This window comes from Gorilla gorilla, chromosome 7 (genome assembly GCF_029281585.2).
Source record: "Gorilla gorilla gorilla isolate KB3781 chromosome 7, NHGRI_mGorGor1-v2.1_pri, whole genome shotgun sequence".
Classification (NCBI taxonomy): Eukaryota; Metazoa; Chordata; class Mammalia; order Primates; family Hominidae; genus Gorilla; species Gorilla gorilla.
The window spans coordinates 88,954,542-88,977,871 of NC_073231.2; the positions used below are offsets into that span (position 1 = coordinate 88,954,542).

Below are 23,330 nucleotides of genomic sequence, written 5' to 3' on the forward strand. Positions count from 1 at the left end.
GCAGTTGTAGAAGGCACTTATTTTATTTCCTTCATAGACTGTGATTGAGATCCAGAAGATATTAAAGTTTCTTTGCAAACCAGTCTTTCATAATACAGAAATTTCTTATTTACACCTAAACTTTTTTAAAAAGGATTTTTTTCTTTTTAAGAAAAGGTTTTTAGTACCATTAAATCATGAGACAAGCTGAGCCCATTGGAAGAGTAGGAGCCAGAATTGTTGAGAAAGTTCTATTTTACTGAGAATAGAGAAAAAATAGAAAAGACCACTGAACATTTTAGGGTAAATGACAGAGCCCCATATTCAAACTCTCAGTTACTTGCATCCCACATAATTTTATACATATATATGTTTCTCACTTTTTAGACCTATGAAAATTATAGTCCTATAGGATATATAGTCTTAACATCTAGACATAGTCTTTTGTGTTGTCTATGCTGGTGTGTGTTTTTCTTCTGTGGATAGAACGAGTGGTTGGCTTTTCTTTATTTCTTGGATAAGTCTTAAAGTAGAGGCAAAAGACAAAAAAAAAGCAGTAAAATAGGATATATTTTGTATTTGGATGAAGAAGGGAGAAATAGATAACTCTCACTTTTTGCTGTATTGTGCTCTTGGAAGTTGTTTGAAAGCAGAACCAGTGAAAAACAAGTTGTTGTTGTCTGGGTTTTTTCCAAGCCTCCAGTTGCCTGCTTTTGCTCATAGGCTGGCAAAGTAAAATGCTGACTGAGTTTATAAATGGATCTATAGAAACTGATGAATCAGGTCCTGAAACCAAAAGATGAGAAGATGTGACTAGCAAAAAGTTAAATAGAGGTGATTTTCAAGCATCAAATGTTCAAAGTTGAAAGGCGTTTGGGTTTATTTATGTTTGCTCTCAAATTGTAAACTCTGACAGGTACTTAAGAGCCTTTCCCAGAAAATGGTTTTAACAGGTCGTGTACAGTCAGTCTTAATGCTTACAGCCTGGAACTGAAGATGACCTAGCACCTTTTAAGTTAAATGTCTAGTTACTTTCATCTATGAAGGCTCTGTAAGAAATGAAGTAGTTATATACAGATATGTAGTCCACAAAGTGTCATTAATTAGCACACACAAGAAGCTGGACATATTGTCTGACTCACTTTAGATGGTGTCTTCTAACAATTTTCATTCATTCACTCTTATGTTTATTAAGTAACATCCGTGTGCCAAACCCTCTTCCAAGGCCTGGAATTACTGCCGTGAACAAACAGATAAAGTTCTTCTCTGATGGAGCTTGCTTTCTATATCAGGGGCAGGAGTGGCAGGAAACAGACAAAAGACATATCAGTAAAATATCAGGCACTGGTAAGTGTTCTGCACAACATTAACATAAGGTGTTGTGAAGTTCAATGACTGCTACCAACACCAGCCTGAGGTGAGAGAAGGCCTCTATGAGAGTGTGGTATTTAATTTGAGATCTGACTAGACAAGATATCAATCTTTTGCAGATCTGAGGAGAAAGTGTTCCAGTCATAGAAAATAGCAATTGCAAAGGCCCTAAGGCCTGTAGGTTGGAGGAACAGCAATAACTGCAGTCCAGTGATTGTGAGGTATAATAGACAATGGGAAAGTGACAGGAAATAAGATCAAATAGGGGCCAGGACAGGGAGTTTCATTTTATTCTAAATGAAGTAAAAAGCCAATAGAGAGTTTAAACAAGGGAGCAACAAAATCTAATTCATGTTTCCTTCTTCTTTTTTTTTTTTTTTTTAATTAGAAATGGGGTCTCACTATGTTGCCCAGGCTGGTCTTGAACTCCCAGCAATCCTCCCACCTCAGCCTCCTGGAGTAGCTGGGATTACTAGTGGGAGCCACCACACTTGGCTAAATCATACATCAAAGAGATCATTCTGGCTGTTTTAAGGAGAATTTTTTAGAAAAGGCAAACGTAAAATAAAAATAAAAAAAGGGCTTAAAAACTACCGCTAAACTACGCAAGAGAGTATAATAGCTTAGACTAAGGAGAAGAAGTAAAGATAGGAAAAACTGAAAGGATTCCAGGGATACTTGGTATTAGAGTTTATAGGATATGGGGATCAGAAGACAGTGAGGCAAAGAAGGGAATAACTACCAGATAGCCGGCTCAAATAATTGGGTAGATAGCAGTGGTGTTTATTGAGATGGGCAAGACCAGAAGAGCTGGTTGGGGAAAAGACTGAAGTTTTGTTCTGATGATGTTCAATCGGAGATGCCGACTGGACAGCCATATGCAGAAGTCAGTTGGACCTACGAGTCTGGAGTTCAGGGAGACACAGACGAGAACTAGAGTGTTAGGTATCATCAGTATATGTATGGTATTTAAAACCATTTGAGTGAATGTAATAAATGAAGAGAATACTCCCAGGGATGCTTGGCATTTGGAAGTTAAACACAGGAGAAAGAGTGAAGGACAATGAGAATGAGCAGCCAGTGAGATACAAAGCCAGGAGGAAGATTTACTAAAAATTCATAGTTTTGCCTACTGTAAGATCTGGTGATCCTCTCCTCTCCTTTAGCTGTATTTGGGGAAACAAATAAGCAAACACAAATTCCAGAATAATTGTAAGCCTCTTGGCAATGCTAATTATCTGAATTAGCTGAACCTCACAAATAACATTTATTTGTTTCACATAGACAACTGCTGGGAGAAGGGAGAGGGAGCAGTGATGTTAGGAAATGACTTCATCTGCAATAAAAGCATAAAGAGGTATGATATCTACACATGATGAAAATATCATGTCAAAATTCATAAAGCAAAACCTGTAGGAAATAAAAGAAAAAATGGCAGAAATATATTTGTTGTGGTAGACTTTAGTTCTCCTCTCTCAGCCCATGACTGATTTATTGCCTTTGGAAATGTGAAACAATCAGGATAAAGTCTCCGGTTAATTTCTTCTTATAGCTCTTTGATTCATGCTTTGAGAATGAAAAGCTAAAGCTACATAAGGCCAGAGAAAAATGGCCAGAACATGGCTCAGCATATTAAAGTACTTTCATTTATTTATTTTATTCTTATTGTCTATATTTAAGCTGTATAACATGAAGTTTTGATATGAATATACAAGTTCATAGTTAAGTGATTACTATGGATCCAATGTACTTTTAAAGTGCTCTACATGAGGCCGGGCACGGTTGCTCATGCCTGTAATCCCAACACTTTGGGAGGCCGAGGTGGGTGGATCACGAAGTCAAGAGATCGAGACCATCCTGGCCAACATAGTGAAACCCCGTCTCTACTAAAAATACAAAAATTAGCTGGATGTGGTGGCGCGTGCCTGTAGTCCCAGCTATTTAGGAGGCTGAGACAGGAGAATCGCTTGAATTCCGGATGCAGAGTTTGCAGGGAGCCAAGATCGCACCACAGCACTCCAGCCTGGTGACAGAGTGAGACTCCATCTCAAAAAAAAAAACCAAAAAAAAAAAGTTGCTTTACGTGCTGAAGACCAAATCCTTCTGTGGAGAAGAGGCATCTGAATAATTTGCTTCTATCACATTAAGTAACCATAAGCATGTATATGTATGCACTAACTAGAAACTCCATCTTCCTGGTCACTATGCCTTGTTTTGTTATGATAAAACACAACAAAACAAACAAAAACTTTCCCCAAAAAAGTCCTCTTGAAATTTAATGAAGCCTCTTACTTTGAATACCAAGTCCTGGTAACAGAGAGTTTTGGGCCAATTGTCATGTAAATGACATAGAGGAACACTTCAGTTCAAAAGAAAAGATTAAAGTAGAAACATTTTCTTTTTGCTGATTAGTGCTAAGAGGAATCATATTAAACTTTAAAAACACTGAATACATAGGGATTTCTATTTCCTTTTATATTACAAGTGAGTTCTCTATTCTGGTTCGTATTGTTTGAATTGGAGAAAAAAATCAGTGACGGGGTGGAAATAATTTGCTTTCTACAAGAATGCAAAAACAGGAGTGCTCTAGGAAAGGAACCAACTACAAATGTGAAAGCACTTCACAGAAAAGAATCAGGCCATACATGACTGGACACCATCCTTCATGTGGACTGGGATCAAGTGTTTTGCTTATTGTATGTGGAACAGTATCTGACAAAGTAGATGTTCTATAAGTGGCACCAGAATGAACAGATGAATGCAACTACCATGTAGGTCGAACTGTGATAGATTTCAGTTGAAGAGAGGGACAAACTTCTAAGAGGAGATATAATTTATTTATTTATTTATTTTATTTTTTTGAGACAGTCTTACTCCGTCACTTAGGCTGGAGTACAATGGCACAATCTCATCTCACTTTAACCTCCGCCTCCAGGGTTCAAGTGATTCTCCTGCCTAAACCTCTTGAGTAGCTGGGATTACAGGCACCCACCACCACGCCCAGCTAATTTTTGTATTTTTAGTAGAGTTGGGGTTTCACCATGTTGGCCAGGCTGGTCTCAAACTCATGATCTCAGGTGATCCACCCTCCTTGGCCTCCCAAAGTGCTGGGATTACAGACGTGAGTCTACGCCCGGCCAGAAGATCTAATTTCTTTCAGTGTCAAGTAACAATTAGGATGTACAGTTGACCCTTGAACAACATGGATGTTGGGGGGTCCAACCACCCGTGAAAATCTGCATATACCTTTTGACTCCCCCAGAATTTAGCTATTAATAACCTACTGTTGACTAGAAGCCTTACCAGCAGCACAAATAGTTGATAATGCATAGTTTGTGTGTTATATGTAGTCTATACCGTATTCTTACAGTAAAGTAAGCTAGATAAAGGAAACTTATTGAGAAAATCATAAGGAAGAGAAAAGATATTTACTAATAATTAAGTGGAAGTGAATCCCCGTAAAGGTCTTTACCCTGGTCATCTTCAGATTGAGTAGGGTATGGAGGAGGGCTTGGTCTTGCTCTCTCATGGGTGGCAGAGGTGGGAGAAAATCCGTGTATAGGTGGACCAAAACTTTTCAAATCTGTGTTGTTCAAGGGTCAATTGTCTACTTGTCTCAGGTCCTTTTTAAAAATAAGATCACATTGCTTGTGAAAGAAAGAGAACATGAGCAAACAGCAGTGCTAATTATCAAGACCATAGGTCAGAAAATACTGTGAGATTTTTGTGAAAAGGAAGGGTGTAAAATGTACTGTTTCTCACTTAAAGAATTTGTTTTCTTGTTATGAAAATGAAAATTCGGTTGTGCATACATGGGAAATAATTCTAAAATTAAATAACATGGGTCTATGAATAAAAGGTTGTTTGAACAGTTTTTCCTCTAAGGGCTGACAGCCAATGAAACAATTAGTAAAAAGAACAGCATTAGTCATAAATAGATTTCCCTCAGGAGACCAAGTGGGTAGATCACTTGAAGTCAAGAGTTCCAGACCATCGTGGCCACCATGGTGAAAACCTGCCTCTGCTAAAAATACAAAAAAATTAGCTGGGCGTGGTGGTGTGCACCTGTAGTCCCAGCTACTCAGACGCTGAGGCATGAGAATTGCTTGAACTGGGGTGGAGGCCGCAGTGAGCTGAGATCATTCCACTGCACTCCAGCTTGGGTGACAGAGAGAGACTGTCTCAAATTAAATAGATAAATAGATTTCCTTATTCTGTAGTGATGTGATGTTTCAAGAGGTTTAAAAAAAAAATGTTGCAATCCTGTTGATTGAGTTCCTCAGCTCTGATTATCAGTCTCATTGGATCATTAACCTAATTGGTATCTAAATCAAGGAAAACTATTCAGTGATTGCTTCTTGATTTTTTAAAAATATTTTGACTGGTGAATGCAACAACTTATTTATCTTGTGTCTTAAGCTGTGCCTGCTATACTGTTGTTTTGATTCGACTTGGAAATATAATTTACTAATAAAAACACTGAATTAGCAGTAATGGGTCAAATTGGGCTGTGATGAAATTCACAGAACTCAGAAAATCAAGCGATCATCAGGGATTTGATTCCATGAAAGATAATTTGGAATTACTCTATTGTAACTTCAGACATAGAGAAGCTCTTGATATAGTACAAATCCTTTATTTATAGGTATAAAAAGGATGGTTTAGTATTGAATGTGCACTATTTGGCAGGTGTTATGCTGGTAGGATCACGTATGGTACCTCATTTCATTCCCACAGAAAACTGGGATTCATAAAGCAAAGTGATTTTCTTCTGGCCAGTGATGCTATATGGGTAGGCTAAGTCCAGAGCTGAATTTGTTTTTCTGCTTTCTAATACAGTAATGGTTGCTTAACGATGGGGGTACCTTCTGAGAAATGTGTCAGTAGGCAATTTCATCACTGAATGTCCTTACACGAACCAAGATGGTACAGCCTACTACACACCTTGGCTATATGGTATAACCTATCGTTCCTAGGCTACAAACCTGTACAGCAAGTCACTGTACTGAGCACTAGAGAACTGTAATACAAGGATAAGTATTTATACATCTAAACTTATCTAAACATAGAAAAATACAGAATAAAAGACAAAAAAATGGTATACATGCGTGAGGCCTTTCCCATGAATGGAGCTTGCAGGACTAGACATTGCTCTGGGTGAGTCAGTGAGTGAGTGGTGAGAGAATGTGAAGGCCTAGGCCATTAATGTGCATTACTGTAGATGGTCTAAACACTGCACACTTGGCTACACTAAATTCATAACAAAAATATTTCTTCAATACTAAATTAACCTTAGCTGGCCAGGCACGGTGGCTCATGCCTGTAAGCTCAGCACGTTGGGAGGCCAAGGTAGGAGGTTCATTTGAGCCCAAAAGTTTGAGAGCAGCCTCCAAAAAAAAAAAAAAGAGGGATGGGAAGAGGACTGGGCACAGATTAAGATCTAGGCCAATGTCAATTCTTTTTCTTACTAAAATTGAGACATTTGACAAGTTTTTAATTGCCCTTGAATTTGGTTTTCTTCTTTCTGAAGTAAAGACCTATCTCATAGGGTTTCATCAAATAATACATGTCAAAAAAGAAAAACCTCGAAACAGTAAAGGCCATACATGAGTGGTTCTCAATCCTATTATACTGTTTTTAGAAAAGTTTCTAAGGCATCTTAAATATCTTGAAATGAAATTCATAGCTGCTAATAATTTTTCTACAAAGATGATTTTAAATAATCAAAATACTACCTGTCACATAAAAGAGAAAGAAAGGAAAATAATTGGTAATACACAATAAAATACAGATCCAGAATTCCTCCACAATTCTGAAATCCAAATGGCTCAGAAATCCCCAAAAACATTTCACAACTTACTCAGCAGCAATCCTGATATAGGCACACATGAAACTGTTGTGGCCTTTATTTTTCCTAAGATATTTTTCAAGGCAGGATATGCTTTACGCATCAGAAATTAAACTTTTACCCAGGCAATTGAATATACAGGCTATCTCCTTAGAGAAAACTAAAATTTGTAAAGCCTCACCATGGAAAAGATTGAGGTGGATTACATCCAATGTTTGTTTTGAAGAACACAGGGAGTTTCTCTGCACCACAGTCTGATGTGCAGGGATGGAAAGGCTGGGCTTGCCTGAGCTGCAGCTGACTGGGGATGGGTTGCAAGGGGGCAGCTGGATCCTAGCAGGGTTAAAAGGAACCTGGTTTCTTCAGTTATTATAAATGTTTTAGGTCGGTGTTATTTGTTTCAGGAGTTGAGTATCAACAACGATGCTCGAAATCACAAATAATTGCTGTGGAAGGACTGTCTGTTGCCTAAAATTTAACCAAACATTTTATTGCAGAAAAGCCTCTGAGCCATATGGTCCTACCCACCTCCTGAAAGACATTTATAGTTCGCTCTTTCCTATAAACAGTTTAAAGTAACCATGATAAACATTCTGGAGAAAAGCTAAACTTGCATTTGCTCTTCTCCTGTTGATTATTTGCAATAATAAGAAAATGTTTACACACGCAGAGGTGAAGTTTATGTGGGAGGCCCTAATGCATACACCCCTTATACGGTGATTTACTGCTTGTTTATGGTGAGAATCAGAAATAATGAACATGATTTTCTGAACTGACACATCATTTCAATAGCTCCTGTGTATGAGGCTCTGATACGTAGATTGTCAATAAGACCTTAATTTCATACAGAATATGTTAAGGAGCAAGATATATGTTGTCTCAGGTTTTTTTTCTTCCAATGTTGACCAAAAATTTTTTTCCTAAGGCAAAAGTGTCATGGAAAATATCTTTCCAGAAGCATTTTAAATTTTCAGAGAAAGACCTAGAACTCGGGAAACCAAAGTCATGGCAAGATTTAAATGAGTTACAGGTTCAGAATCTGGTTCCAAATGTCTGGAAGTCAGTACATACACAAATTAACATAATTTTGTTCATACTTCTTGGAATTTTCTACTTAACGAGAGTAGACATCAATGGAGAGTGGCATTCTAAAATGGAAAAATAGCTTATATTCTGTGCAGAACCTGGCCTACTGACCTCTTTGTCTCAAGAAAAGATTGCTATGGGAATGATGTCTATTTGTAGCAAATGTCTTATTAAAGGGAAATTAGAAGGAATTGATAGCTAAAAGGTATTTAAATATTGTATCAGAGAAAACACTTTAGTATTTCTTATTCTTACATAGTTCGAACAGTCTAAGCAAAATATTGAACATGGTTCAGAGATAGATACCGTATTCTTTTGGACTCACAGTAGAAGTTTACACATTAGAATATTACCCTCTATACTTCTGTTTTTCCATCAGATCTATCTTTTGAAACATGTAATGGCTCGTAGTTGCCAAGAGAATGAACTCAAAGCTTCTTAGTATAGCATGCAAAGGTTTTTACAATTAAGCCCCAATTTATCTTCCTAGGATTAGCTATTTCTCACTTATTCTAGCCTCTAGCCTATGTGCTCTAGACTTTAGTGGTTCTGTACTTTTTACTATCCTTTGGCCAAGAAATTCCCTTCCATGCCTCTGTCCCTTTATTTATACTGTCTTCTCATCTTGGAATGTCCTTCCTCTTTTTTTATTTCATAAAATACAATGTAAGGCCCAATTCAAATGTCACCTCCTCCATAAAGCCTCCCCAGCTCAAAGTCAGTCCAAAACACTCCCTCTTTAGTTCACATCACAACTGTAGCACCAAGCAAAGCCCATTTTTTATTACCAGTCCATTCCATGTGTTATCCCTTCAACTAGATTTAGAGCTCATTTAAGGCAAACATTGTCTTATTATCATCGTAGTTGATGGTCAATTAAATGTTTATTTTTGAGAATGACTTGATTAGAAGGAAGTTAGGGCTGGGCACGGTGGCTCACACCTGCAATCCCAGCACTTTGGGAGGTCGAGGCGGGCAGATCACTTGAGGTCAGGAGTTCAAGATCAGCCTGGCCAACATGATGAAACTCCGTCTCTACCAAAAAATACAAAAAAGTAGTGGGGCGTGGTAGCACGAGCCTGTGATCCCTGCTACTTGGGAGGCTGAGGTGGGAGAATTGCTTGAACCTGGGAGGTGGAGGCTGCAGTGAGCCAACATCATACCACTGCACTCTACCCTGGGAGACAGAGCAAGACCTTGTCTAAAAAAAAGAAGGAAGTGAGTTTGATAGGTGAACACCTAAACTTTATCCTCCCCAAATAAACAAAATGAAACAAGGCAAATATTAGAATTTAAGGATATTAAGAAGTATTTTCCAGTGACCCTGTTCCAACGCTAAAAGTTCAGCCAAAAAAGCTTGAGGAGGCATGGAGAATCAAGAAGCAAAGAGTTACTATCAGCAACTCAAACAATTTGATCCCCATCTTTACGAAGCCAGAGCAGTTGTGTCCTTGAATTTCCTGATTTGACTGCCAGAAGAACATGAAATTTGTGTGGCGGGGATAATAAAGACTGGCTAGAACATGAGAGTGATAAAGACAATTATTGAAGAGAGAGGGAAGAATCCCCCTCCCCGGGGAAAAAGGGCATCTCCTCATTCTTGTGCTGGGAAGGAGGGCTCTGAATTTGGGCTTCCATTTCCTTTCTCATTGCCCTGTTTTGCCAGGAGGCAATAGTGCAAAGCAGTGCATCCAGGTTCCTAGGTAGAAATGAGTGGAGCCTATGTCATGGTTACTAGGGCAGGAGGGAGGATAACACGGGCTGGGCAAAAAGAATCATGTTATCAAGCAATCAGATGGCTCTGATGATGAGATTGAAAGAGAGAGTTAGAAAAGAGATTTCTGCTGCAAAGTCAAACAGAAATTCAAATGTCCACTCCCATATTATTTCCCACAATGTTCCACTTTTGGGAAATTTGAGAAAAATTATAATTATTATCAATATATAAAATAGTACTAAGAGATACCATAGTTTGAAAGGCCAAAGATCTGTATATCTGTATATTCCTTCTTGTTTTGTTTTGTTTTGTTTTGTTTTTCAGTCCTCCATTTTTGTTAAAAGGTAGTTGAGGGCAACTCCCTTAGAGAAGACTTTCCAAATTTTTCTTCAAATGGTTCTGGGAAGCTTCCTCTCTCCTTCTCTTGCCAACTGACTTTTCTTTAACTCAGAACACACAGGCCTGAGATAAGTGAAAAAAAAGCACTACAACCATCTCACCCTTGCCACCATCTCTTTCCTGGCTCATAGCTTGAAACAAAGGTTTCAGAGACTCTTCTATGCTCTTCATTGAATTCTGTCTTCATTTTTTTATTATTAAATAATTTCTAGGCCAGGTGCAGTGGTTCACGTCTATAATCTCAGCGCTTTGGAAGGTGGAAGCAGGAGGATCATTTGAGCCTAGGAGTTCAAGACCAGCCTGGGCAACATGGTGAAACTCCATCTCTACAAAAAATACAAAAAATACAAAAAATATCCAGGTGTGGTGGCATGTACCTGTAGTCCAAGCTATTCGGGAGGCTGAGGTGGGAGGATTATTTGAGCCTGGGGGTTAAGGCTGCAGTAAGCTGTAATTGCATGACTGTACTCCAGCCTGGGTGACAGAGCGAGACCCTGTCTCAATTTTTTTTTTCTTTTTTAGAAATGAGGTCTCACTATGTCACCCAGGCTGGAGTGCAGTGGCTATTCACAGACACAACCGTTGTGAACTACAGCCTGGAACTCTTGGCCTCAAGTAATGGTCTCACCTCAGCCTCCCAAGTAGCTGGAACTATAGGTGCTTACCCCACCTGGATTTTATTTAATTCTTTATCAACCTGCACTCACAGGGTTGTGGTGTAAATTAAAGGAAATGAAATATGTAAAATAATCTAGCATAATGTCCACTTAAAGTGCTCAATAAAATTATTCTATTCCTGCTTAGTCCCCTGAAGGCCTGAAGATTCTATCTTTGCTCTATCATATTCACCTGCCCACCGGGTTGCCAGGTTTCCTATAGATATTATCATATCTAAAATTCAATCACAGTTCAGTTACTTTGGCTCCGATGATCTCTTCTCTTGCCAGCCCGTTCCCATCCCGGAACTTTATATGCCAGCCATTTTGAAATGCCTGCCAATCCCCAAATATCCTGTGCTCTGCCATAAATCTTCACGATTGCATAGGTTGTATCTGATGCACTGGCTCCCTCTTCCCTTTCATGAATGGCATGTTTCTTCTCATACTTTAAGATTTAGCTGAATATATGCATGGTGTGTAGGAAGTTAATAGATGAATTTTTAAAAAATAAAAAACAAAAAAGATTTAGCTGAAACATCCTTACTTTTTAATACCAGTATATCCAAATATGTATTGCCACAGTATATTTCCACTCTGCTTTCATGTTTCTTCTGTTAGACTGTGCATTTTAGCACATAGCTTATTCATCTTTGATGGTGCCTAGTGCATTGCCTGGCATATAACGGGTACTCAATGAATAAATGAATGAATGAATTTTCCTATGCTTAGGTCCAACAAAGTACATTGTAAATGATTATATTGTTTTTAAATCTCAAAGAAGCCTTACACCTGAAATAAATGGAGCAACAGCAATTTTGGAGTTAAGTTTTTTTGTTGTTGTTTTTGTTCTTTTTTTTTTTTTTAGGCTGGAGAGACAACCACAGTCCCACTAGGCTTGATGTACTTCAGTTCTATCAAGAACTGATTTCACTTAGGATAATTTTATTTATGTGTTTATTTATATATTATTATTATTTTTTGAGACAAGGTCTTGCTCTGTTGCCCAGGCTAGAGTATGGTGGTGCACTCACAACTCATTGCAGCCCTAAATTCCTAGGCTCAAGTGATCCTCCCATCTCAGCCTCCTGAGTATCTGGGACTGCAGGCATGCACCACCATGCCCAGCTAATTCTTGTATTTTTTTGTAGAGATGGGGTTTCACCGTGTTGCCCAGACTGGTCTCAAACTCCTGGGCTCAAGCAATTTTCCCACCTCAGGCTCTCAAAGTGTTGGGATTAGAGGCGTGAGCCATCATGCCCGGCTGATGGCTTTGGACAATTTTAAACACCGCTTTCCTCCATACTCTTTTTTCAACTTGTTATTCAGAGACTCACCTCCCAATCCTCCTCACATCCTTCCTAAACACACACACACACACACACACACACACACACACACACTTCAGAGGATTTTCTCAAGATAATTCAACATGATGATGACCTTTAAGAAGAAGCCAGAATAGAGTAAACAATGAGCACTTTGAAGAAACATTTTGTTGTCAGCTTATATTTGAGCTGAGGGCAGTGGCAGGGGGGACCCCTGGGGGAGTCAGGAGGTGCAGAGGAACCTCTACCATAAAAGCTACAACCCGAGGAGGAACCTCTACCATAAAAGCTACGATCCACCTCCCTCCCATTGTTTACACAGAAAAAAAAAAAATAGCTAATTGACGTAGGATGTGGGTGAGCTTGGTTTTCATCTTAATCCTGTTTTGCCTCATCTTGCGGTTACCTTAGGAGCACTTCAGGGCCAACCATTTCCAGTGCTTTAGGGGGTAAAAAGAAATAAAATAAAGCAACTCAAAGACTTTGGATCCTCCTCCCAGACTCGGGCCAGCTAAAAGAGCAATTCCAATCCCCAGGAGCTATGATTAAGTAAAAATTATGAAAATGTCAAATTCAAGATCTTGAGAGATTACACTAATTTAAGCCCTAGATATTTTATTCCTATTGATAAAATAACCTGGTTAGAAATCCTCCTGGCACCAGAATCTCTAGCAAATAGCATTAAACATTAGTCATTGGCAAAGAAGTCTTGAGGAGGGAATTTTCAAGTCCTTTTGGTGGTTTATGCTGTTTTCTGTCCATGTGGGTATATCTACATCAGTTGGTGATAAAAATAAACGCATTTACTTAGCTTAGATTTAGGTGATATTAAAAGTAACAATGATTTAACAATTGCTTCTATGGTGTTGCATATAATATTTTGTTCATGTTAAAATTTAGTGGAGACTCAAACTGAAGTGAACATATATAAATAAGCTAGCTTAGGAAAGCCAGAGTAATATACTCAGATGAAATACCTAAACTTTAAAATAATGTTCTACTAAAGTTAATGATTACCTATAAAAATTTCAACCCCTAAGATTAACACTTTGGAAAAAATTATCATAAGGAGTTATAGTAAGAAAGTCATCCTTCCTTTTACCATGCAATCCATTATAGAACAACTGTTGCTTTACATATTTTTTTTTTTTTTTTTGACACAGGGTTTGGCTTTGTTGCCCAGGCCAGGGTGCAGCCTTGACCTCCCTGGTTCAAGTGATCATCCCACCTCAGCCCTCCATGTAGCTGGAACTACAGGAAGCCACTGCCATGCTCGACTAATTTTAAAAAATATTTTTTGTAGAGATGGGGTCTCACCATGTTGCCTATGCTGGTCTCAAACTCTTGGGCTGAAGCGATCCTCTCTCCTCAACTTCCCAAAGTGCTGGGATTAGAGGTGGGAGCCACTGCGCCCACGTTTTATTCAGTTTCCTTTAAGCAACAATTAAAAATTGCTGACTAAGAGAATATAATAGAATAAAACATGTCTCTTGCTATTCTAGTATGCTGATGTCCCAAGATTATCAATTTCCTCTGTATGCAACTACATATGATGTAAATGTTTCCCACGGTGATTAGCTTCATTGTTATTTTGCAGAAGTGTTTCAGATGGACTTGCTATACCACCATTTCCATTGGAAAACCAAGAGAAGGATGAGACAATCTTATTAAAAGTATTTTAGGGCCGGGCAAGGTGGCTTATGCCTGTAATCCCAGCACTTTGGGAGACCGATGCAGGTGGATCACGAGGTCAGGAGTTCAAGACCAGCCTGGCCAACATAGTGAAACCCCGTCTCTACTAAAAATACAAAAAAAAAATTAGCCGGGTGTGGTGGTGGGCGCCTGTAATCCCAGCTACGTGGGAGGCTGAGGCAAGGAGAATCACTTGAACCTGGAGGTTCAAGTGGAGGTTGCAGTGAGCTGAGACTGCGCCACTGCACTCCAGCCCGCACAATAGTGCAAGACTCTGTCTCAAAATAAATAAATAAATAAATAAATAAATAAATAAATAAATAAATAAAAAGTATTTTAGTTTTCCGAGCGCTAAATGTCCTTGGGTATGAATTAAGAAAAACTTACCATATTTTTCCCCATGGCTATTTTACTGAATACTGCTGAGGTTTATATTGTCTGACCTTCTTTCCTGACCCTAACCTTCTCTCAGGAGTGTGGAGAAGCTTTGCATGGAAATGAGAATCCTCTTAAGCCTTTTATTCATTTTTCTCCTCAAGACTTTAGTAACCCAAGAAGAAATACAAATAAGATATTCAAGAGGGTGACCCCAAAGTTTTGATCTGCATTGCTGCTGCCAATATAAACACTCCTTCTGTCTACAGGAAATCAATCTTCCTTTTTTTTTTTTGTTTTTGAGACAGAGTCTCACTCTGTTGCCCAGGTTGGAGTGCAGGGGCACAATCTTGGCTCACTGCAATCTCCACTTCTCTGGTTCAAGCAATTATTGTGCCTTAGCCTCCTGAGTAGCTGGGATTACAGGCATGCACCACCACGCCCAGCTAATTTTTGTATTTTTTGTAGAGACAGGGTTTCACCATATTGGCCAGGCTGGTCTCAAACTCCTGGTCTCAAGTGATCTTCCCACCTTGGCCTCCCAAAGTGCTGAGATTACAAGCATGAGCCATCATGCCTAGTCAAGAAATTAGTCTTTCTATAAACTCTTATACCTCCCAGAAGATGCCCCTTTTGAATCTATGCAAATCCACAAGCATAATGAAAAAAGAAGTAAATCACTCGGCTGCTTCTGAATATGCATCATACCCATGTTAGGAAAACAGAGACAGGTTCTTGTGACACAAAGCTGCAGTTGAATGAAATGCCATTTCAGATCAGATTCGGTCTGTGGCAATTCTGATTTCAAGGTTTTGTGTGACACCAATAGTGCTCTATATGTGTTATGAGCTCCAGAGACAGTTGTTAAAGCTGCTTAAAATAAACTGAGGTTTAGTCCAGAATTTAACAAATTAGTCCATTTATTTGAGATTTTGTTTCCTTTCAAGCCCTTATTCTGGGGATATAAAAATGAAAATATGTGCCTTGTTAACCATAAAAATGAAAATATGTGCCTTGTTAACCATATAGAAGGAAAAGTGCTAGTACCAAAGACCAAAGCAGTCTTCTCGGTGAACATCCCCACCCCACAGCCTCTTCTCATGTACAACAAACCGTACTCTTCTCTCCTGCCTAGTGATCTTCAGGTGCTTAGAGCCAAATTTTAGACAATTAGTAATCCATATGAAACACCCTCACTTCTGATAAATTCTGGGGTGGTTTGTGAATATCAATTATGCCTTCCTTACTTAATCTTAATAGATGACAATTCTGGCTGTCATAAGAAGATACAAATGAGCCTCAGCTACTCTAAATAGGTAAGGAATGAATTAAAGAAAAGAGAAGAGAGAAGTGAGAGAAGTCAGTTGGCCAGTATCATTGTTGTTTGTTTTTTTGGTTAACGTCCATTGTGAATCAGGGCTAATATTTAGGCCTTGAACTGCACATTCACAGCCCATGTCACCCAGAAGGTGAAATAAGCAGTGAGGCAAATCACGTGGTTCAATAATCTCAAGAAATGAAGAAATGTACCAGCAGGATTCTTAGGGGAAATTCACTTGTGGACAGATGGTGTGCTTACCACCAGCCACTCTTGTCTTTGACTATTACAGTCAGCTCTCCATATCCATGGGTTCTGCATCCGTGGATTCAACCAACCATGGATAAAAAGGTATTCGGAAAAAAATAAAACGAATGTACATTTAAAAATACAGTATAACAATACTTTCTATGGCATTTATATAACTCTAGGTATTATAAGTAATCTAGAGATGATTTAAAGTATTCAGGAGGATATACAAGGCTGTGTACAAATACTATGCCATTTTATAAGCAGGACATGAGCATCTGTGGATTTTGGTATCTGCAAGGGGTCCTGGGACTAATCTGTCATGGATACAGAGGAACAACTATAGTGTGTCGCCCTCAGGTGATGATCAATCTTGCTATTGCCTTTTGCAAAACATCCCATAATGGCTACTTTCCTCCCCAAATTCTCTGTAAATCACTACTACGTGTAAGGGCAGCAGCTAGGAAATACTGTTTTGTTTGATCTTGCTCTGCAGAAAAATCAATCACAGACATTTAAAGCTATCGAGGCTCTTTGAAGTGATTCAGTCCCATCTCTTCCTCTAAAGGTAAGATGGGCAAGGCTCAAAGGGGCAAAATGACATTTTCCAAGGTGGCCTTATTTGTTAGACCTGCTCTTCTTTATTGCTGGATTTGTATTCGTCAAAGGCAACTCTTCTACTTTTGACAAAATTGTGAGACTTCCCAGGAAAGAATGCTGTTCCTCAATGTGGCATTGAGGAATGGATAGAAAAATATAATTAAAATGTCTGGGATTACCAAAATATGGGTTCCCCCTTTGGGAAATGCCTGAGTCCTATCACAATCCACTAACAAGTCAACTGCTTTAATGATTTAGTTCATGTTACCTTGGCTCTTCTACATAGAAAAATAGGTGATTAAAACATGTTTCATCCATTCAGAATTGCATGCAAGTAAAATTATGCATATATGGGAAACATAAGAAAATGGTATTGGGCTGGACATGGTGGCTCACACCTATAATCCCAGCACTTTGGGAGGTTGCAGTGGGAGGACTGCTTGAGCCCAGGAGTTTGAGACCAGCCTAGGCAACAGAGTCTCTACAAAAACAAACAAACAAACAAACAAAACCACCCCAAACAAAAAACTACAATTAACCGCACATGGAGGGGCACACCTGTAGTCCCAGCTGCTTGAGAGGCTGAGGCAGGAGGATCACTTGAGCCCAGGAATTTGAGGTGGCAGTGAAATATGATAGGGCCACTGCCCTTCTGCCTGGGTGACAAAGTGAGACCCTATCTCAAGAAAAAGACAGACAGACAGACAGACAGACAGAAAGAAAGAAAGAGGAAAGAGACAGAGAGGGAGGGAGGGAGGGAAGAGAAAGAGAGAGAGAAAGAAAAAGAAAGGAAGGAAGGAAGGAAAAGAAAGAAAGGAAAAAGGAAGGAAGGAAAAAGGAAGGAAGGGAAGGGAGGAAATTGTATTGTATATCTTAATCTTCAGACACTATCAAAGCATTGTGCCATGATATTGATCCAAGACAAGAACACACAATACAGTTCATACTGTCAAAAAATCACTAGGATTTTTCTAAAGCTATACATTTTTTTTTCGCTTTAAGAAACCCCATAATAGAAATGCATTCTCGAAAAGCATGATTTTCTAGTAAATGCAAGACATTTACATAAACAAAAAATAATCATAAATGCTTCTATCTAGGAAGGCTTGGTAAATAATATGTAGATTGCTAGTTCCTATTGTAGGAGAAAAATGTACATCAGCCCACAGAACAATTAAGAACACTTACTAGGAGTTTGTGTTCATACGGACACCTCTGGTACAAAATGGAAAACTTTGTAATATCTGCCCTTCCATTGTTTCCCCAGACATCTGGAACCATGGCTGTCTTTCTGCCTTAGCTGCCACTTGTCCTAGCATCCTTCCATGTTCAAGCTCTCTGAGTCTATTTCTTAACCAGGTTCACCTTGCTGCATCTTTTTGCATGTCAAAATCCACTTATTTCAGTATACTATTTCTTTACTTATGCTTCTAGTCCTTTGCCCATTGTCACCAGAGGAAGTATATTACTAAGTTTACCACTTGCCTGTAATGAAAGATATGAATGACCTGATAAAGCTCAGCCAAGGTTTATGAAGAGGCAAAAGACAAATGGAAAGGCTCGGACATTTAGCATAAAGACAGACACCCAGGCTGGGTGTGGTGGCTCATGCCTATAATGCCAGCACTTTGGGAAGCCAAGGTGGGAGGACTGCTTGAGACCAGGAAGTTCGAGAGTTTGATACCAGCCTGGGAAATCCTATCTCTACAAAAATGAAATTAAGAAAAACATTAGCTGGGCATGGTGGCATCCACTTGTAGTCCTAGCTACTTGGGAGGCTAAGATGGAAGGATGGCTTGAGCCCAGGGGGTCAAGATTGCAATGCAATGAGTTATAATCACATCACTGCACTCCAGCCTGGGTTTTAGAGCAAGACCCTGACTCAGAAAAAAAAAAAAGACATACTTTCTAAGATACTCATAGTTGTTGTATCCAACACTTCTTCCTTGGGTAGTTATTAAACTTCACAGAATACAAAGACTCACTTTTTCCCAAGTTTGGAATCCACCACCTACCTTGATTAGACTAGTTTAAGGTCAGCTTGACAGTACTCTGAAAAAAAGTTGATTCAATGGAGGCTGCTTTTAATGGCATGTCCTCAATACATCTATTTCTAAATCTTTATTTTTTCTTAGTCAAGCATATGCTATATAGAGTACACTATTTGTGGTACATGGTGAACTAAGACTTTTGGCCCAATCACAGGCTTTATGAAATGGCATCAAAGAGCATCTGAAAATTTTTAAAAAGGGAAAACAACTGGACTTTCGAATATCTCAGAGGCCACTTGGTTTTCTCTTTCAAGCCTTTCCTTCCAGGGACTTCCATTGTTCCGCGCCCTGAGTGAAATGTTTCACCTTTTCCCTGTAGTGGAAATAAGCAACAACAGAGCTGCTTTGTGAACCAGAAAGTCATGAAGCCTTTCCAAATGAGGAGGATGTGGGAAGTGCCAAAGAGCCAGAGGGGCCAGGCAGAAGAAGAATGGGCCTGACTTCCTTTAGCTCATAATGAAGGTAATTCTTTGAGTCCAGGCTCAGGTAAACCTGCAGAAGGAAGACAGTCTTTGAATCTAAGCAGAAGAGGGTCAGTGTTTAGGTGGAGAAAAGCAAACACTCTTCTCCCTCTGGACAGCTACATCTGCCTGTGTTGCACCAGATGTGTAGCAGCTGTGTGTTCTCCCAGATGATAGTCAGATGGAAATGATGGAGAAAGAAATCACCTTCTGTATGCTTCAGGAATAGAAAACAGGATTAATCCTTATTTGCATGACACATTAGTGAGATAAAGTCTTTTTGATCTCTATTTTGAATGGAAAAAAATAACTATCATTTATGAAGCACTGACCTTATACCAATCACTAACCTAGGAGCTTTAAATATGCTTTATTTTGAATTCTCACATCAATTCTGTGATACGGTTAAGATATTTTCTCACATTTATGAGAAAATCGAGTACCAGAGTTGAAGGTCAGAAACTGGTAAAATCTAGTCTAGAACTCAAGGTCACTAATGTCTTTTCCCTGATGTTCGGCCTTGGCACCAACTGTTAGCATTACATTTCTAATTTATTGTTGAAAAACCAGGTTGAGTTTTTGAATGGCCTCTGTTGAGACTCCAAAGTAAAGCTTCTCTTTGAGATCTTTGAAGAGTCTTGAAAGCAGAGAAATTGTCTAGATATTTTTTAATTTTTAAAAGTATTATTATTATTTTAAAGACAGCATCTCACTATGTCTCCCAGACTGGAGTGCAGTGGTGCGATCATAGCTCACTGCAGCCTCAAACTCCTGGGGTTGAGGGTTCCTTTTGCCTCAACCTTCAGAGTAGCTAGGACTACAGGCATGCACCACCACACCTGGTGGCTAATTTTTGGAAGTTTTGGAGACAGGGTCTCACCATGTTGCCTAGGCTGCAAACTGTCTACATATTGACATCAAAGAGTGACAGGAAGGCTTGCACGTTCCCAGGTATATAAAATAATTGACTCATAGAGCTCAGTCTGTGCTTCCAGCAGCTTGGATGGTTGCTACCACAGAGATGGTACAAACAGCAAGCAGGCAGGATGAATGCCAGGACGTTTGCATCTGGTTGTTCATAGAAACATAACCTAAAGCATGTACCAACAAAAACTATCAGGGAAAGTGCCTAATTTCAAACCTATAACTATTTTCTTAATCTCTGAGCATGAGAACACTAAGATCTTTTCTCTTTATATATTTAATACCAATATCTAAAACTGAAAAGCAAAGCTATTAACTAACAAAAGAATAAGTATACTGATGAAAATTTGCCAAATTTGCCTGAATTTAACTGTAATTAATGAGTGTGCTTTTCAGAATATGAGAAGAAAAGATCTTTTCTAATAACTACACAATTCTATGTCAAATTCTGTTTCTCAACTTTTTGCTTTGTGAAAACCTTCAATTTAAAACCAGCATAGCCGTGTTTAGGCAAGTCTGAATATACGTAATATCTTCATGTAATCTCAATGAAAGAAATACTCAGCCCTTCGTTTTAATTAATAATACCATATAATACAAAGATGGCATACATGTTGGTGAACTACTGCATTTCATCCTCTGTCTAGATGGTTCACTGAGTCACAGTCTTGATGAGTTTGTGACATCATAATTCATCACCATGGAAACAACTATGATGATGTGTTACCCTGTGGACACTTAGTCATCAATCAGTTTGATTGATGACTCTCTGCTATGTTCAGCTAAATCAAGTTGACTTAAACCTTCACAAATTAAAAACTGCTCTCTGTAGTATATAGCATGATGACCAAAAATAATGACTGTTTAAAAAATATGATCAAATTAAAGACACAGAAATAATCATTCATAATCCTGCCATTATACAAATCACTTCTTGACTGGGTGTACTGGCTCACACCTGTAATCCCAGCATTTTGGGAGGCCAAGGTGGGCAGATCACTTGAGCCCAGGAGTTCAAGACCAGCTAGGGAAACAAAACATAGTGACACTCCATATCTACCAAAAAGAAAAGAAAAGAAAATTAGCTGGGTGGTATGGTTTGACTCTGTGTCCACATCCAAACCTCATCTAGAACTGTAGTCCCCACATGTCAGGGGAGGTGCCTGGTGGGAGATGATTGAATGATGGGGGCGGACTTCCCCTTGCTATTATCATGACAGTGAGTTCTCTCGAGATCTGATGGTTTAAAAGTGTGTGACAGTTCCCCTCTCACTCTCTCTCTCTCCTGCCACCTTGTAAGAGGTGTTTTGCTTCCCGTTTGTCTTCCGCCATGATTGTAAGTTTCCTGAGGCCTCCCCAGCCAGGAGGAACTGTGAATCAATTTAACCTGCTGTCTTAGTAAATTACCCATGCTCAGGTAGTTCTTTACAGCAATGTGAAAATAAACTAATATGCCAGGTGTGGTGGGGTGCACCTGTGGTCCCAGCTACTGGAGGGGTTGAGGTGGGAGGATGAGGATTGCTTGAGCCCAGAAGATCAAGGCTGCAGTAAGCCATGATCACACCACTGTGCTCTAGCCTGGGCCATAGAGTGAGACCCTGCCTCAAAAAAAAAAAAAAAAATCACTTATTCGATTTTTTAGTAGTTAATTATAATTTTTGCTCTAGGGTAGATTTAATTTTTATATAATTATAAACTCAAGACATAATTTTAATATTATAAGCAGTTTCTTATAGTGCTATTTAACTAATATGATGTTTTGTTAAGTTCTGATGTATTTTGAAAATAGCCTGTAATGTCCAAAGAAATAGCATCTGGTTTGCAAAATAGGGTTTGGGGAGCAAAGGTCGAGATTGTGACAGTGTTCTGACTGTGGCTTGTGAAGGGACATACAAGTTATTTTATTTTACTTCTTCAGGTTTCACGAGAGAAATTAAAGCCTTATCTTTCTTTTTCATCAAAAGGCAGTTAAGATTTAGAAAACAAGACTGTCATGATCTTCCTGGAATAAAACTGCCAAATAAAAATTTAGATATAATCCAGTAAAATGTAAGTCCCTGAAGCAAAGAAATGACAAATTATGAGTTTTGTATCCTCATTCCTCACTACAGAGTACGTTTTTAACAAATGTTTATTTGAAGTAAATGTACAACTAAAGATTTGAGCAAAAAATAACTGTTAACTAATTTATAATTTAGGAATCTGTTCAAATTACTTTGTGATGTTTAAACTTAAATGACATTAGTGGAGATGGATCTATGAATATGTAAAATGATTTTACATTATCTAGGGCAAGTTTTTCTATCAAAAGACATTTAGGTATTTGGTTGCCAATTAAGTATAAAAAGTTATTTTTATCAAAATTAAAAGCTTTTGCCTTGTGGAAAAAAACAGTAAAGAGAATAAAAAAGACAAGCTATGGACTGGGAGAAAATATTTGTAAATCACATATCCGACAAAGGACTGCTATCAAGAATATGTAGAGAACTCTTAAAACTCAACAGTCAAAGAACAATCTAATTAGAAAGTAGGCAACAGGAACAGAGAAACATTTCACTAAAGAAGATATACAGATGCAAATAAGCCTATGAAAAGATGTTCAACATCATTAGCCACTAAAGAAATGCAAAGTAAAACCAAAATGAGCTATCACTATGCACTGATCATAATGGCTAAAATAAAGAAAGTAACACCACCAAATGCTGGTGAAGATACAGAAAAACAATTGCTGTCATATTGCTGGTAGGAATATAAAATGGCACATCTAATTTTGGAAAATATTTTGTCGGTTTCTTAAAAACACTAAACATGCAATTACTATAAGATCTAGAAATCACACTCATTCCTGGCATTTATCCCAGAGAAATGAAAATGTATGTCTACACAAAAATCTGTGTATGAGTATTTATAGCAGCTTTATTTATAATCTCCCCAAACTAGAAACAACCCAAGTATCTTTCAATGGGTAAATGGCTCAACATCCCTAGCATGAAATACTATGCAGCAATAACAAAGAATGAACTACTAGTACACAACCACCTAGATAAATCTCCAGAGAAGTATGCTAAGTAAAGAATGTCCAAAGGATTATGCCGATTGGAAAGAACCAATACCTGAAAGTTATATACTGTATGGTTTCATTTATATAACATGCTTGAAATGACAAAATGTTAATTATTGCCAGGGTTTTAAGGTGAGGGTTGGCAAAGGAAGTAGACGTAGCTATAAAAGGGCTAAGCACAGGGGATGCCTGGATGAAAATGTTCTGTATCTTGA

At 38.5% G+C, this 23,330-nt stretch overlaps 1 long non-coding RNA gene across 1 annotated transcript; it reads right to left on the reverse strand.

The window, feature by feature from the left end:
- Positions 1-18,724: 18,724 nt before the first annotated feature.
- LOC109028086 (uncharacterized) lies at positions 18,725-20,701 on the reverse strand. Its single transcript, XR_002007162.1, has 3 exons — positions 20,666-20,701; positions 20,011-20,221; positions 18,725-18,982 (listed from the first exon to the last, which is right to left on the reverse strand). It is a non-coding gene; the product is annotated as an uncharacterized lncRNA (long non-coding RNA).
- Between the last annotated feature and the right edge of the window lie 2,629 nt (positions 20,702-23,330).